We start from the raw sequence: 14,236 nt of genomic DNA, 5'->3' as shown, positions 1-14,236 counted from the left end.
TATCCATGTTCCAACATGGAACAAACTTCAACGTCACCTGCAACTAGCAACGCTATAAGAGGGGCTGAGCAAAAGCGGTAACATAGCCAAACAGCGGTTTGCTAGGAAAGGTGGGTTAGAGGCTTGACATGGCAATATGGGAGGCATGATATAGCAAGTGGTAGGTAGCGCGGCATAGCAATAGAGCGAACAACTAGCAAGCAAAGATAGAAGTGATTTCGAGGGTATGGTCATCTTGCCTGAGATCCCGCAAGGAAGAAGAACGAGTCCATGAAGAAGATAAACAGACGTAGTCGAACGAATCCTCACAACTCCGGAACGAAACCGAAGGTAATGAGAGAAGCAAACCGGAAAGAAGCAAACAACATAGTAAACAACCACCACATAAACATGGCATGATGCACAATCAAGTATGATGCATGTCCGGTTTAATGAGGCATGGCAAAGTGCAACAAACAACACTACAAGTTAAGTGGAGCTCAATATGCAACGAGTTGCATATTGACGAAACTTCACAACATTTATTTAGTTCGCTCTTGTTTATGTATCCAACAATATTATATTCTTTTAAACATGGCAAGGGGTGAAGCATATGAAAACTACCTATCTAGGCAAGTTTAAATGAGGCCGGAACAACAAACAACAATTCCGGAAAATCCCCATATGCATATTTTGGATTTGGTACTGTTCTGTCCTAAAGCATATTTTATTGTTGTTAAACATGCAAGATAGGTGCACCATGTTAAACTAGGCATTTTTCTACCCCATTTACATATAAAGAACATTTAATTTGGAGCTACGGTTAATTAGTTATGAAATAAATCATTTTAGCATGGCATTCAAGCAAATTTAATCAAAAAGCATTTTAAAGATTTCAAACATGGATGAAAGCAGCATATTATGAAACTAGATGAAAAACTAAGCCTTTTACATGTTTAAATCATTTTAATCCGATGCACCATTTGTGAGTTATTAAATGCATGAACATGAGGGTGCAATCTGTAAACATGCAATTTACTGGATAATTAGATAAATTCGCAGCAAGGAAAAAACACATGCATGGGCCGAAACTGATGGATCTGGGCTGCTCACCACGGGCTGAGGCCCAGGTCGGTGAGGTGGAAGGGGAAGCAGGTCGACTGGCTTGAGGCCGAGCGGCCCCGATGGATTTGGCCAGGGGCGCGGTTAACGCGGGCGGGCTCGTTCCCAAGCTGCTGCTCTCGTTCCTGAAGAACAGAAACAATATCACCATGGTGTTGGAGAAGAAGACGACAGGGGGTCCCTGGCGGCGGGGTCGGCAGGAACCGGCCGGAACGGGCGCAACGGAGCGCGGGGAGGCGCCTGGGTTCAGATCCGGCAAGGGGAGGAAGGCATGGGCGCGCGGCGCCGGTGTGCTGCTGACGAGGACCGGCGTCGGGGATGTGCTCCTGCTCGAACAGAGAGATACGAGCGGCAGAGAGGTGAGAGAAGGAGAAAGGGCGCGAGGCGAAGGGAGAGGCAAGTGGCGGCAGGGCTCACCGGAGCGCATGGAGCGGCGAGGAGGTGCCTACTCCGGCAGCGGGATCCTGGTGGCTTTGATGGGCAGAGTCGGGGCGCAGGCGCGGGGCTCCAAGCGCGAGGCTGGAGATGCAGCGACGAGGCAGGTGCGGGCGACGGGGATCCGGGCGAGGACGGCGGCGGCGGAGCTTGGCGTCCATGGCAGGGGCGACGAGGAAGGGGAACAGCGCGGCTACCGGCAGGGGCGAACGGGCAATGGCGCGCACGTCGAAGACGCGACCATCGATGGGGTTCCTGCCTAGCGAAGAGAGAGCAGAGAGATGAATCGCAGAAAGAAGAAAAGGAAGTGAAGAGAGAACGAGGGAGACGGGGCGCGGCACGGGCCTACTGGAGGTGGTCGTCGGCTGCGACGGCGCAACGGGACGAGGCCGAGCGCTCCTGCTCGGGGCCTCGAGCAGCTTCACGATTCATTCGGGATCGAGGGGAGAAGAGGTAGGCTTCGGGCACCTGGGCAAGAAGCAGAGGAGGTCGGGGGCGAAGACGGGAGGCTGGTACCTTGGAGGCGCTGGGTACGGGCGAGGATGGTGGTTCGCTGCTGCGATTTGGGCGGCGCTGAAAAACAGGGAGGGGGTCGGAGAGGATTTGGATCGGGAGGAGATGGGGAGTGGAGGCAGCCGGTTGGTTGGGAGAGAGATCGGGAGGGATCCCGAGGAAGAAGGTAGGTAGGTGGCGGCGGGCAGGGGAATGGATGGCACATCTTCCTAAGTTTTAGGTTGGTCTGTATATATAGCAGGCGGAAGGAGTTTTAGGGGCGTCCGATCGTCATTGGACGGCTCCGGGTCAATTGGGTAGTCAAAAGAATAAACAAAAGTAGTATTGTGGTATTTCGGGGTTGATCCGGACTCAACGGTCATGACTGAGGGGATCAGGTTCGGGGGCAAGTTTCGGACGCGCACGCGAGGCGGTCTGAGCACTGTACGGAGAGACTCCGGTTTAGGCAAGAGGGAAAACGAAGAACAAGGTTGGTCTCGGAACGATCAACAAAAGCAAGGGGAGACGCGGCAACTACGAGCGGATGCAAGTTTTATGAAGACATGACGGCAACAGAGTGCCGATGCAATGCAAATGATGACATGATGAATGCAACAAACAAATAAATAACACAGCTGACACACAAAACATGGAAGGCGTTTGGAGCGTCGGTCTCGGGGTGTTACAGCTGACTGCCCGAAGATGCCGCTGGAGGATTCTGCCAAGAAGTGGCAGAATTCCTTCTTCTACGTCCGCAACCTCAGCGCGGACCGCATCAACTTGCCGCCCTTCGTCAACTCGCCGCCGAGGGAGAAGCGGAACTGGGGGTACTACCCCAAGTATCCGTCGCAGGAGGTGCTCGACCTGTGCGAGCGGGTGTCGATGATGAAGGAGCGGGAGGGGCTCACCGGCACCGACCTCATCACCGCCTTCATCGTCCGGCGAGTGCTTCCGCAGCAGCAGCACAGCCACCTCATCGGCCAGATGACCGGCCTCCAGGACCCCAACCGCATGGCGAACACGCAGCTGGCAGTGGAGCAGGTTGCGCGCCGGGTCGACGACATCTCCAAGGCCAACCTGTGGGGTGACTGGGAGTTCAGGAAGGCCCCGTACAGCCATGTGAACCCGGCACCATTGGTGAGTCCTTGGTCTCCATATTTCACCGTTGCTTATCTTCTTATCCGCCCCGACGCGACGCGGGAGGTGCTTCTGAACTCCATCCGGCATCCTTACGACCGGGAGCGGGCGCAGGTGGTGCGCGTCACCTCGAAGGAGCCCAAGGCCCACGGCGGGGAGGAGGAGGCGACCGCTGACGCGGGCGTAGTGCGCCAAGCCGGTAAGTCTAGGGTTTTCTTCTTGAGTTGTCGGTCGGGTTACGGCATTGGGGGTGCTGACGTGAGCTGTTGGTGTAGCGGCGCTGGGTGGAGGAGGTGGCGGCGAGGCAGGAGCCGGGTCGTCTCGGGGGGTGCCGGCGGCGAGGCAGCCGCACAGGAAGGACAACATCGTGTCGCGAGCTACGATCGTGAAGCGCGCGGCGGACCCGGCCGGGGTGGCGAAGCCACTCGCCAAGAGGAGGCGTGCCGCACCGCAGGAGAGAGCGGCGAGGCCCGCCGTTCCGGTGGTGCCGGGGTGAGTTTCTTTTTGGCTTGAACCGAGTCGCCGAGCGGCTCTGCTTGGCCTGTATATAGTCTGTCTTGTGTTTCAGGTCGCCGATCTCGCTGGCGCTGGCGGCGGCGGATGCGGCGTCCGTCGAGGGTGCCGCGTTCCGGAGGAGCTGGTCCGGCACCGTCGACCAGGACGAGGAGGAGCAGGACCGGATGGATTGGGACATTGGTTTGGATCTGGCTGATGCCGAAGGCCTGGCCTGGCGGGACCGGGACCGGGCCGAGGCGGAGCTGGAGGCGGCGTCGACCCAGGCTTGTGTTAGCGCCGCGGCGATGTGGGCGTGAGCCGGCGAGGAGCCGGTGTGGCCGGAGATGCTGGCGGGGACGGTGGTGGCGGCGATGGTCTTCATGCTGTCGCTGGAGGGGAAGCACGGCCGAGGCGGCTATGCGGATGTGATGGACCTCAACCGGGAGGTCGTGGTCGTTGGTGAAGACACCCCGCCGTGGACCGACGTGGTCGAGCGGGCGGGGATCGACGGAGGCGGCGGCGACGCCGTCTCGGGGGAGGCCTCGCGGATGGCGCCGGAGTAGGTGGTTCGGACGCCGACGAGCGAGGCGCCGCCGGTGGTGGAGCCGCAAGCCAGTCCGGCCATCGGGCCGGCGCCGGAGCCGGAGAGGGCGTTGGAGAAGGCGCCGGCCTCAGGGGAGGCGACCAGCGGGGGCACGCCCTGGTGCCCTGGCCCGGGGGTCGCCAGGTCGGAAGCATCACGGAGCGGGACCAACGAGGTCTTCTTCGGGCCCATGACCCAGGAGGAGGCGGCGATGGCCGCCGTGACCCGGCGCCTGCGAGGGCGGACGGATCGGATCCAGGCCTTCGCCCATGCCGAGGTGGAGGTGACGCAGGATCTGGAGCGCGCCGTGTTTGTAAGTTTCCCGTTGCATTCAACTTTTTTCTTTGTGGGGGCGCGCCAGCGCACCCACTGGGTGTAGCCCCCGAGATTCGGGCCAACTGCGTACTAGTTGGGTCGAATCTTATCTTGCTGTCTTGTATTGACCGCTGCTCTCTGCAGCAACTGGACTTCTACCGGGTCAGCGTCTTCAACCGGTTCCTTGAGATGCACCAGCGTCTCAAGGAAAGGCTCGCCACCAAAGAGGAGGAGCTCCGCGGCAGGTACTTTTCTTGCATGCTCTTTTTAGTGGGGGCGCGCTAGCGCACCCACTGGGTATAGCCCCCGAGATTCGGGCAAACTGCGTAGTAGTTGGGTCGAATCTTTAAAGTGGTACTTTGTTTCTGAGTCTCTCTTCTACAGCCGAGGTGCTGTCTTGGAGGACCCGGCTGATCCGGGCCGGCTTCCACTACGACCGGCTTGTTTCTGACGCCGGTCGGCTTGGAGCGAAGGTGGAGCAGGCGAGGGCGGAGGCGACGGGAGCCCGACGGGCGCTCGACGAAGCCAGCCAGCTGGAGGAGCAGCTGGCGAGCGACAAGGGCCGTCTCGAGGTCGAGGTGGAGCGCCTCAAGGCGGAGGCCTCCAAGGCCATGGAGGCACAGCAGGCCCCTGCCGAGGCGGACCAGCAACTCGGCAAGCTGGCCGGCGACAAGGGGCAACTCCAGGCCGAGGTAGAGCGCCTGAAGATGCTGGTGGCCACGGCGGAGGAGAGCCGGCAGGGGGAAACCCGGCGCCGCGAGGAGGCCGTGAAGGCAGCCGAGGACAAGGACGCCGAGCTGAAGGCGGTGAGGGAGTCCTGGACAAGGGGTCCTCGGGTGTCCGGCCTGTTAGCCATGGGCCGGACTGATGGGCTGTGAAGATACAAAGACCGAAGACTCTACCAGTGTCCGGATGGGACTCTCCTTGGCGTGGAAGGCAAGCTTGGCGGCCAAATATGAAGATTCCCTTCTCTATAACCGACTTTATGTAACCCTAGATCCCTCCGGTGTCTATATAAACCGGAGGGTTAGGTCCGTAGAGAAAAAACAACCATAATCGCAGTCATACAGTCTAGACTTCTAGGGTTTTAGCCATTACGATCTCATGGTAGATCAACTCTTGTAATACTCATATTCATCAAGATCAATCAAGCAGGAAGTAGGGTATTACCTCCATAGAGAGGGCCCGAACCTGGGTAAACATTGTGTCCCCCGTCTCCTGTTACCATCGACCTTAGACGCACAGTTCGGGACCCCCTACCTGAGATCTGCCGGTTTTGACACCGACATTGGTGCTTTCATTGAGAGTTCCACTGTGCTGTCCTCAAAAGGTTTGATGGCCCCTTCAATCATCCACAACAATGCTGTCCAAGAAGAAGTCTTCCTCCCTGGACAGATCTTCATGTTCGGCGGCTTCGCACTGCGGGCCAACTCGCTTGTCCATCTGGAGTAGATCGATAGCTACGCTCCTGGCCATCAGGTCAGATTCGGGAGCTTGAACTATGTCACGGATATCCGCGGAGACTTGATCTTCGACGGATTAGAGACCACGGCAGCCGCTCCCCATCACCACAATGAACATGACTTAAATCTGTCATCGGACCATACTCAGGAGATAGCACCTGTAGCTGCTCTGGCCTTAGATCCGGAGGAGATCGTGCGATCCGAAGATGGGAAGCTCAACCCCGCTACGGATGCCGCAGTCCCAACAGCGTTAGAGCCGCACACAGACCCATCCTCGAGTGGAATCTTTGTCATCGGAGCCTCAGACCCGTTTCCGGCTACAGGTTCCGATCCATGTGCGTCCACGCGCATCGAGCTCGATCAGTCATCGATCGTTGAATTCAACTCCGCGGACATTTTTCGTCACTCGCCTTTGGGCGACGTGTTAAACTCGTTAAAAGCACTATCCTTAGTAGGGGGCTCACAGCCGAATTATATCCGGTTCGAACTGGAGGCTGATGACGGAGAACTTCGCTTCCCACCCACCGCCCACTTCATAGTCACTGTCGAAGATTTAACCGACATGCTCGATTACGGCTCCGAAGATATCGACGGTATGGACGACGATGCCGATGAGGAGTAGGGCCAAAACCCGCCATTTATCGGACGTTGGACGACCACCTCTTCTTACGATGTGTACATGGTGGATACACCTAAAAGAACTAACGACGATGACAAACAAGATCCAGTTGAGGAGGAACCTCTTGTGATACAGCCAAAGCGCCGGCGTCAGTGGCGCCGCTCTAAGTCACGTCGTGGAAAAGACAGCAATACCGACACGGGAGAAAACAATACTCCAGACGATGCTGAAGATAATGAAGTCCCCATTGAGATAACTTCCGAACAGGAGGAACGGGAAAATGGGCAAGTTAGCCCGGACGAACAGGCCATAAACAACGACTCAGATGACAGTAATTATCTTCCGCTCTCCGAGGATGAGGTGAGCCTTGGCAACAAGGATTTTATCGTGCCTGAGGAACCTCTCGAGCAGGAGCGCTTTAAGCGCCAGCTAATAGCCACAGCAAGGAGCCTAAAAAAGAAGCATCAGCAGCTTCAAGCTGACCAAGATTTGCTCAACGATAGATGGACTGACGTCCTAGCAGCCGAAGAATACGGCCTCAAGCGCCCGGCCAAAAGCTACTCGAAGCACAATTGCTACCTCAATTCGATGATGAGGCGCCGGAACCAGTACCATCATCGTGCAATGCGGCTGACCGACCACCACGTGGTCGGGATAAAGCGGCAACTCAAGCCGAACACCAGCCCGCCCCACCTCATCGTAAAGGCAGAGATTAAACAGCTCGTGGTTATACACACGACCTTCGGCAGGAACTGTACAATAGAGTAGGACATACTAGATCGATATACGGATCGCGAGGACGTGCCCCGACACGTGACAACGGGTATCTATTAGGATGTGACAAGCCTAGTCACGCCCGGGCCGAAAACGGCAGACGGACTCCATCGGTGCTACGTCGCGATGTGGCCCGATATAGAGGCGCCACACACCCTCTTTGCTTCGCTGATGAAGTAATGGAGCATGAATTCCCAAAAGGGTTTAAACCCGTGAATATTGAATCATATGATGGAACAACTGATCCGGCGGTGTGGATCGAGGATTTTCTTCTCCATATCTACATGGCCTGCGGAGATGACCTCCACGCCATCAAATACCTCCTGTTGAGACTCAAAGGGCCAGCTCGGCACTGGTTAAATAGTCTGCCTGAAAACTCTATTGGCAGTTGGGAGCATTTGGAAGACTCCTTTGCGATAACTTCCAAGGTACATATGTCCGGCCACCCGATGCCGATGACTTAAGTCACATAGTTCAACAGCCCGGACAGTCAGCCAGGAAATTCTGGACTAGGTTCCTAACTAAAAATAACCAGATCGTCGACTGTCCGGATGCCGAAGCCCTAGCGGCCTTCAATCACAGCATCCGCGATGAATGGCTCGCCCGCCACCTCGGCCAAGAAAAGCCGAAGTCCATGGCAGCCCTCACGGCACTCATGACCCGCTTTTGTGCGGGTGAGGATAGTTGGCTAGCCCGTAGCAAAAATACGGCAAGCGAAGTGGGCACCTCCGAGATCAAAAATAGCAACAGAAAGCTCCAACGCAACAGACACAAACGTCGAAGCAATGGTGATAACACCGATGACACTACAATCAACGCCGGATTCAGTGGCTCCAAGACCGGTCAGTGGAAGAAGCCATATAAAGAGACAATTCGGGACCATCTAGTTTGGACCGCATACTCGACCGTCCGTGCCAGATCCATGGCACCCCACACAAACCAGCCAATCATACCAACAGAGATTGTTGGGTTTTTAAACAGGCCGACAAGTTAAATGCTGAAAACAAGGAGAAGGGATCGCAAAGCGAGGATGATGACGAGGAACCCCGACCATTGAACACAGGGGGATAGAAGAAGTTTCCCCCTCAGGTCAAAATGGTGAACATGATATACGCTACCCACATCCCCAAGAGGGAGCGCAAGCGCGCGCTCAGGGTCGTCTATGTGATAGAGCCAGTCGCCCCAAAATTTAATCCATGGTCGTCATGCCCGATTACCTTCGATTGTCGGGATCATCCGACCAATATCCGTCATGGCGGTTCGGACGCACTGTTCCTTGACCCAATAATTGATGTATTCCACCTGACGGAAGTCCTAATGGACGGCGGCAGCAGCCTCAACCTGCTCTATCACGATACAGTGTGGAAAATGCGCATTAATCCATCACGGATCAAGCCCACAAAGACTACCTTTAAAGGAGTCATACCAGGTGTAGAGGCCCGCTGTACGGGCTCAATCACACTAGAGGTTGTCTTCGGATCTCTGGACAACTTCCAAAGTGAAGAGTTAATCTTCGATATCGTCCCTTTTCGCAGCGGCAATCACGCACTGCTTGGACGAACCGCATTTGCTCGATTCAACGTGGTGCCACACTATGCTTATCTCAAGCTCAAGATGCCCGGACCACGTGACGTCATAATAGTTAATGGAAACACGGAACGCTCCCTCCGCACCGAGGAGCACACCGCTGCCTTAGCAGCAGAAGTACAGAGCGGCCTTTTCAAGAAGAACCTTAATTCGGCGGCCGTGCTCCCGGACACTGTCAAGAGAGTCTATACTATTATGCAGCAGGACAACTCGGCTCGTCAAGAGCTCGATTAGCAATTCGGCCTCCATCCCAGTCCCAATCAAGTGGCGGCATTCGTACCGCGCGTACATAACTACGCAATGGAAATACCATGGGCATAGACGGAGGCATGACTAGCTTGTGATCCACAATACGGCTCGACCGCCCCCCGGACACATATACTTTCACTGTTTCCTTTTTTCCACTTTTCAGGTGTCTTTTCCACAGGCCTTCCCTGATGGCCTGATCGCAGGTCCTTTCGAAGGATAAATACACCAAGATGGCAGTAAGCATGGACATAGAGGGGAATTTCCAGGTGGTCTCTTTAAACTGACCACTTTACCTACTTTCAGGACCCACACGCAGATCTCCCTTGGTGGTTGTGGCATATTAAATAGCTTGTTGCTTATTGCACTACTTGTACAAATGCGCTTCGACGTATTAACCAAATTATAATGGAAACAGTTTGCGGCCCAAATTCTACGGCTCTAGCTTACTATCCTCTCTTATTTTCTTTTTTGATAACTTTATCAAATAGCACCCGTACACTTTGGTACGTTTCAATTTGTCAGGGGCTTCATAGCGCCCCGCAACACGGCAACAAAGTTCGAACACTTTTTACAGTATAGTTCAGCACACCGAATTTAGCACTATATGCATTGGCTCTGAATCATGTCTTTGGTCAATAGTTGGGTTGCCCGGCTCCTGTGCTTGCTACCTTACGTTCCATTATATCGGCTAGGGTAGTAAAGGGAGAAATACTGCGATTGTGCCCTAGTTTACCCGGATGAGCACCTCAGTAGGGAAAGCCAAAAACTGACTGTCATGATGTGGCGAGAGCCAGTCAGCTCTTCGGAGGTCTCAAATCTTTAGAGATTTTTTCCGCATTACGCGAGGGATTGGTACTTGCCCGATTAGGTGTTTCTGGATCCTAGTTCGAATACTAGGGGTTGCGCCTAAATTTTTATTGTCAAACTCCTATGGCTAAGTGAGGGTGTTCAAGCCGCATAGTCTTATTGCCTGGTTCGTTGCGCTAAACACCTCCTTCAAGGACCGAACAATTGGATCAAGAGTGTTTAGATTCCATCCCGAACACCCCCGTACTACCTACATGGGGGCAGAAGCCGACGACTGGCCAACTCTCAGATTTCATACAACACGGCCGCACATGAGGTAATTTTTTTAAAAGAAACATTATATTACATAACGACTTTGTTTCATCATACAAGGCAGAGACAACATGAATGCATTCATTCAAAAATAATGTCTTGCGCACATTGCGTCGCCACAATGCGAGACCCCTCCAGGACGTCTTCAAAATACCGCTCGGGCGTGCGGTGCTCCTTGCCCTCAGGCGGCCCCTCGGTCACAAGCTTGACGGCATCCATCTTCCCCCACCACATCTTGACGCGGGTGAAGGCCATGCGCGCACCCTCGATGCAGTCCGGCTGCTTGACGATGTCCAGCCGAGGGCAGTCATCTACCGGCCACTTCACGAGACCGAAGTAGCTGCTGGGTATAGCTTCAGCAGGCCATAGCCGGATTATTAAATCCTTCATGGCCACTTCGGCCACCCTATGCAGCTCGACCAGCTGTTTTAGCTGATCGGTAAAGGGCACTGGATGTTTTGGCGCAAGGTATTGCGACCAGAACAGCTTCTCTGTTGAGCTCCCTTCTTCGGCCCGGAAGAATCCCGCAGCGTCAGAAACACCGCACGGCAAATCCGCAAACGCCCCTGGAGAACTCCAAATCCGGGTTAGTAAGAAATACTTCTTCTTCACATGCTTGCTTTGCATACTAAATGCCTTACTCGCCATGATTTTCTTGGCCGACTGGATCTCCTGGAGGGCACCCTGGGCTTCAACCCGGGACTCTTCCGCGCTTTGGCGAGCCTTGGCGAGTTCGGTCTCTTGAGCCGAAACATCGCGCTCCAAGGTCTCGCACTTTTTCACGGCATCCTGGAGCTCTTGCTGGACCTCATGAAGCCTGGCCTCGTGCTTCTTAAGAGCGGCTTGTTCCTTGGCAGCTTTCTCCTTGGCTTCGGCCAGGGCCTTTTTAAGGGCCTCGACCTCGGTCGCCGCTCCTACAAATATCATGGCACTACGGTCAATACACATCATTCATTTTTTTCGAATAAACAGCTAGTTACAACATACCTCGCTTGTCCTCCAGCTGCCTTTTTACAAGGCCGAGCTCTTCTTCGGCTCGCTCCAGACTCAGCTTTAGTCCGGAGACCTCCGCTGCTTGAGAGGATGCGGCCAGCAACAACGCCTACTTGTTCACATAAGGTATATTTAGTTAGTTTCCTGCGAAAATTAATTGATCCTCTGTCCAGCTTTTCTTCCCGAACACCAGACAGTGTCTCAGGGGCTACTGTCTATACTAGGACTTTTCCCTTTGCGTTGCTTACCTCAAAGCCTGTCAACAGGCTGCCGCAGGCTTCGGTCAGTCCGCTCTTGACGGACTGAACCCTCTCAATCACCGTACCCATAAGGATACAGTGTTCCTCCACAATGGAAGCGCCTTGTAGCGCTACCAGCAGATTATCCGGTGCCTCTGGCTGGACAGAGGTCACCGGCGGGACAGGCACACCTCCTTCTCTTGAAGGAGGCTGCTCGCCGGATTTCGGAGCCGTATGGGTCTCCGGAACCGTGTTCGGCTGGGGTTCGAACTAAACACGGCCCCCAACGCCAGTCTCCACGGGGACCTGCTCCCCCAGGTGTTCAGCGACCGAGGTTTCGCCCTCCGGCGCCACCCTGACGGCCTCCTAAACCTCTCCCTGGCCTGGGAAGGTCCTTTGGGATAGTACCTCGTCATCACCCTTCGCCTAGGGAGAGTTAGCGGCCGGCGGTGACTCGCCAGCCATCGCCTTTGAATCCAGCGAACCTCTTGATGAGGATCGCGGGGAGCTGTTGTGGGCCGGACTGCAATAGCATAATTAAACATGTTTATACCATGAAGAGGAGAGGCCGGATACATGGACGCATATGGGCTTTTAGTACATACGATGCGACCAGGGGCTTGCTTCGAGGGCGTCGCTCTGGGCTGCTGTAGACGTCCCACGCAGAGTTATCCGCGAGGGGGCCCTTCCCCCTCTTGGGCGCCTCCGCCTCCTGATTTGTGGAGGCCGCCCTCTTCTCCCTTCCCCCATCAGGGGGAGAGTTGCTTTCTTCCTCCTCCTCGTCGTCGTCTTCGGCGGTAGAGGAGTGAGTCTTGTCTTCGGACGTCACGTCCGAAGCGCCCTTGCGGCGAGGGCCACTTTTGGCCCCCTTGGCATTTTTCTTGGCCTTCTTCTCCGGCGCCTTGTAGGGCACCGGAACCAGCATCTTCGCCAGGAGTGGGATGACTGGTTCCTCGGGCAGCGGAGCCGGACACCAAATCGGCTCTGCTTTCTCTGTCCATACCTGAAAAAATAAATAGTGAAGTTTTAGATATCTTCCTTGAACAAGCAAGTAGAGGGCGCACCTTGAGACGAGAAAATACTTACCGCACTAGCAGGATGTGCAAGATCGTGCCCGCGGTCCGAGTCTATGTCCGGCGACGTCTCGCTGCCCTTAAAGAGCAACTTCCAAACATCTTCATGAGTAGTTCCGAAGAGCCTTTCCAAGGTTTGGTGCTTCTCAGGATCAAATTCCCATAAAAGGCATGTTCGGCTCTGGCATGGAAGGATCCGACAAACTAGCATCACCTGTATCACATGGACGAGCTTGATGTTTTTATCCACCATGCTTTGGATGCACGTTTGCAGCGCTATCAGCTCGTCCGACGAAGACCAATTTGGGCCATTCCCTATCCAGGAGGTGAGCCGCATTGGAGCTCCGGATTTGAACTCGGGAGCTACAGCCCAGGTGGCGTCGCGAGGCTCTGTGATGTAGAACCACACCTTCTGCCACTCCTTGACAGTCTCCACGAAGGTACCTTTGGGCCATGTGACATTGGGCATTTTGCTCACCATGGCACCTCCGCACTCCGCGTGTTGGCCATCCACCACCTTCGGCTTCACATTGAAGATCTTGAGCCAGAGTCCGAAATGGGGAGGAATGCGGAGGAAGGCCTCGCACACGACAATGAATGCCGAGATGTTGAGGAAGGAGTTCGGGGCTAGATGATAAAAATTAGCCCGTAATAGAACATAAGTCCGCAGACGAAAGGGTGGAGAGGAAACCCTAACCCGCGGACGAAATGAGGGATGAACACCACCCTCTCATTGGGCTTCGGGGTGGGGACGACTTGCCCCTTCGCCGGAAGACGGTGGGCGATTTCTTTCGCCAGATACCCGGCCGCCCGAAGCTCAGTGATGTCCTTCTCCTTGACGGAGGAGGCCATCCACTTGCCTTGCCCTCCAGATTTGGACATGGTTGAGAGCTTTCTTGAGGCGAAAAAGATGAGGACTTGGGTGCTGGAGCTCGAGAATGGAAGGGCAGAGAGAGGGAAGGCGTGGGTGAAGAAGGGGAATCCTTATCTCCTTATAAAGGCAGTGAATATCAAGTGCCTCCCCACTCGCCTTAAAACTCGCCTGTTCCCAAGGGCTGTGCGAACGGCACGGTTGGATTACCCACGCCCGTATTGATGAGAATCCCATAATAAGGGGACACGATCTCTGCTTCGACAAGACGTGCCAATGAAAACCGCGTCTCAAAACGTGGAACGGCAGGCGAAAACGGTTCGAAATAATGACCGGGCAGACGTGATGTCACATTACAAAAAGTTGTCAGCGGATTGGACTCGTGAAATATTATACTCTCTGCGGTTGTGTGTGGTACTTGTTCTGCAGATCCGGATACATTCGTTGTGTCCGAAGTCTATTTGGAGTATTCGGAAAAGGGGAACCCGCCTTGCAATGCCGAAGACAATCTGCGCGCCGGACACCTCGTCATTGAAGCTTGGTTCAGGGGCTACTGAGGGAGTCCTGGACTAAGGGGTCCTCGGGCGTCCGGCCTGTTAGCCATGGGCCGGACTGATGGGCTGTGAAGATACAAAGACCAAAGACTCTACCCGTGTCCGGATGGGACTGTCCTTGGCGTGGAAGGCAAGCT

General features: G+C 54.9%; 1 long non-coding RNA gene across 1 annotated transcript; it reads right to left on the bottom strand.

Annotated features, from left to right (window-relative positions):
• Window positions 1–253: 253 nt before the first annotated feature.
• Window positions 254–2,229, bottom strand: LOC123049275 (uncharacterized). The gene is made up of 3 exons (XR_006423531.1): window positions 1,519–2,229; window positions 1,093–1,427; window positions 254–311 (listed from the first exon to the last, which is right to left on the bottom strand). It is a non-coding gene; the product is annotated as an uncharacterized lncRNA (long non-coding RNA).
• Between the last annotated feature and the right edge of the window lie 12,007 nt (window positions 2,230–14,236).

This window comes from Triticum aestivum, chromosome 2D, assembly GCF_018294505.1.
Source record: "Triticum aestivum cultivar Chinese Spring chromosome 2D, IWGSC CS RefSeq v2.1, whole genome shotgun sequence".
NCBI classification, from domain to species: domain Eukaryota; kingdom Viridiplantae; phylum Streptophyta; class Magnoliopsida; order Poales; family Poaceae; genus Triticum; species Triticum aestivum.
Note: the sequence above shows the minus strand (reverse complement) of the source record. Positions and strands in the feature narration are given on the sequence as shown.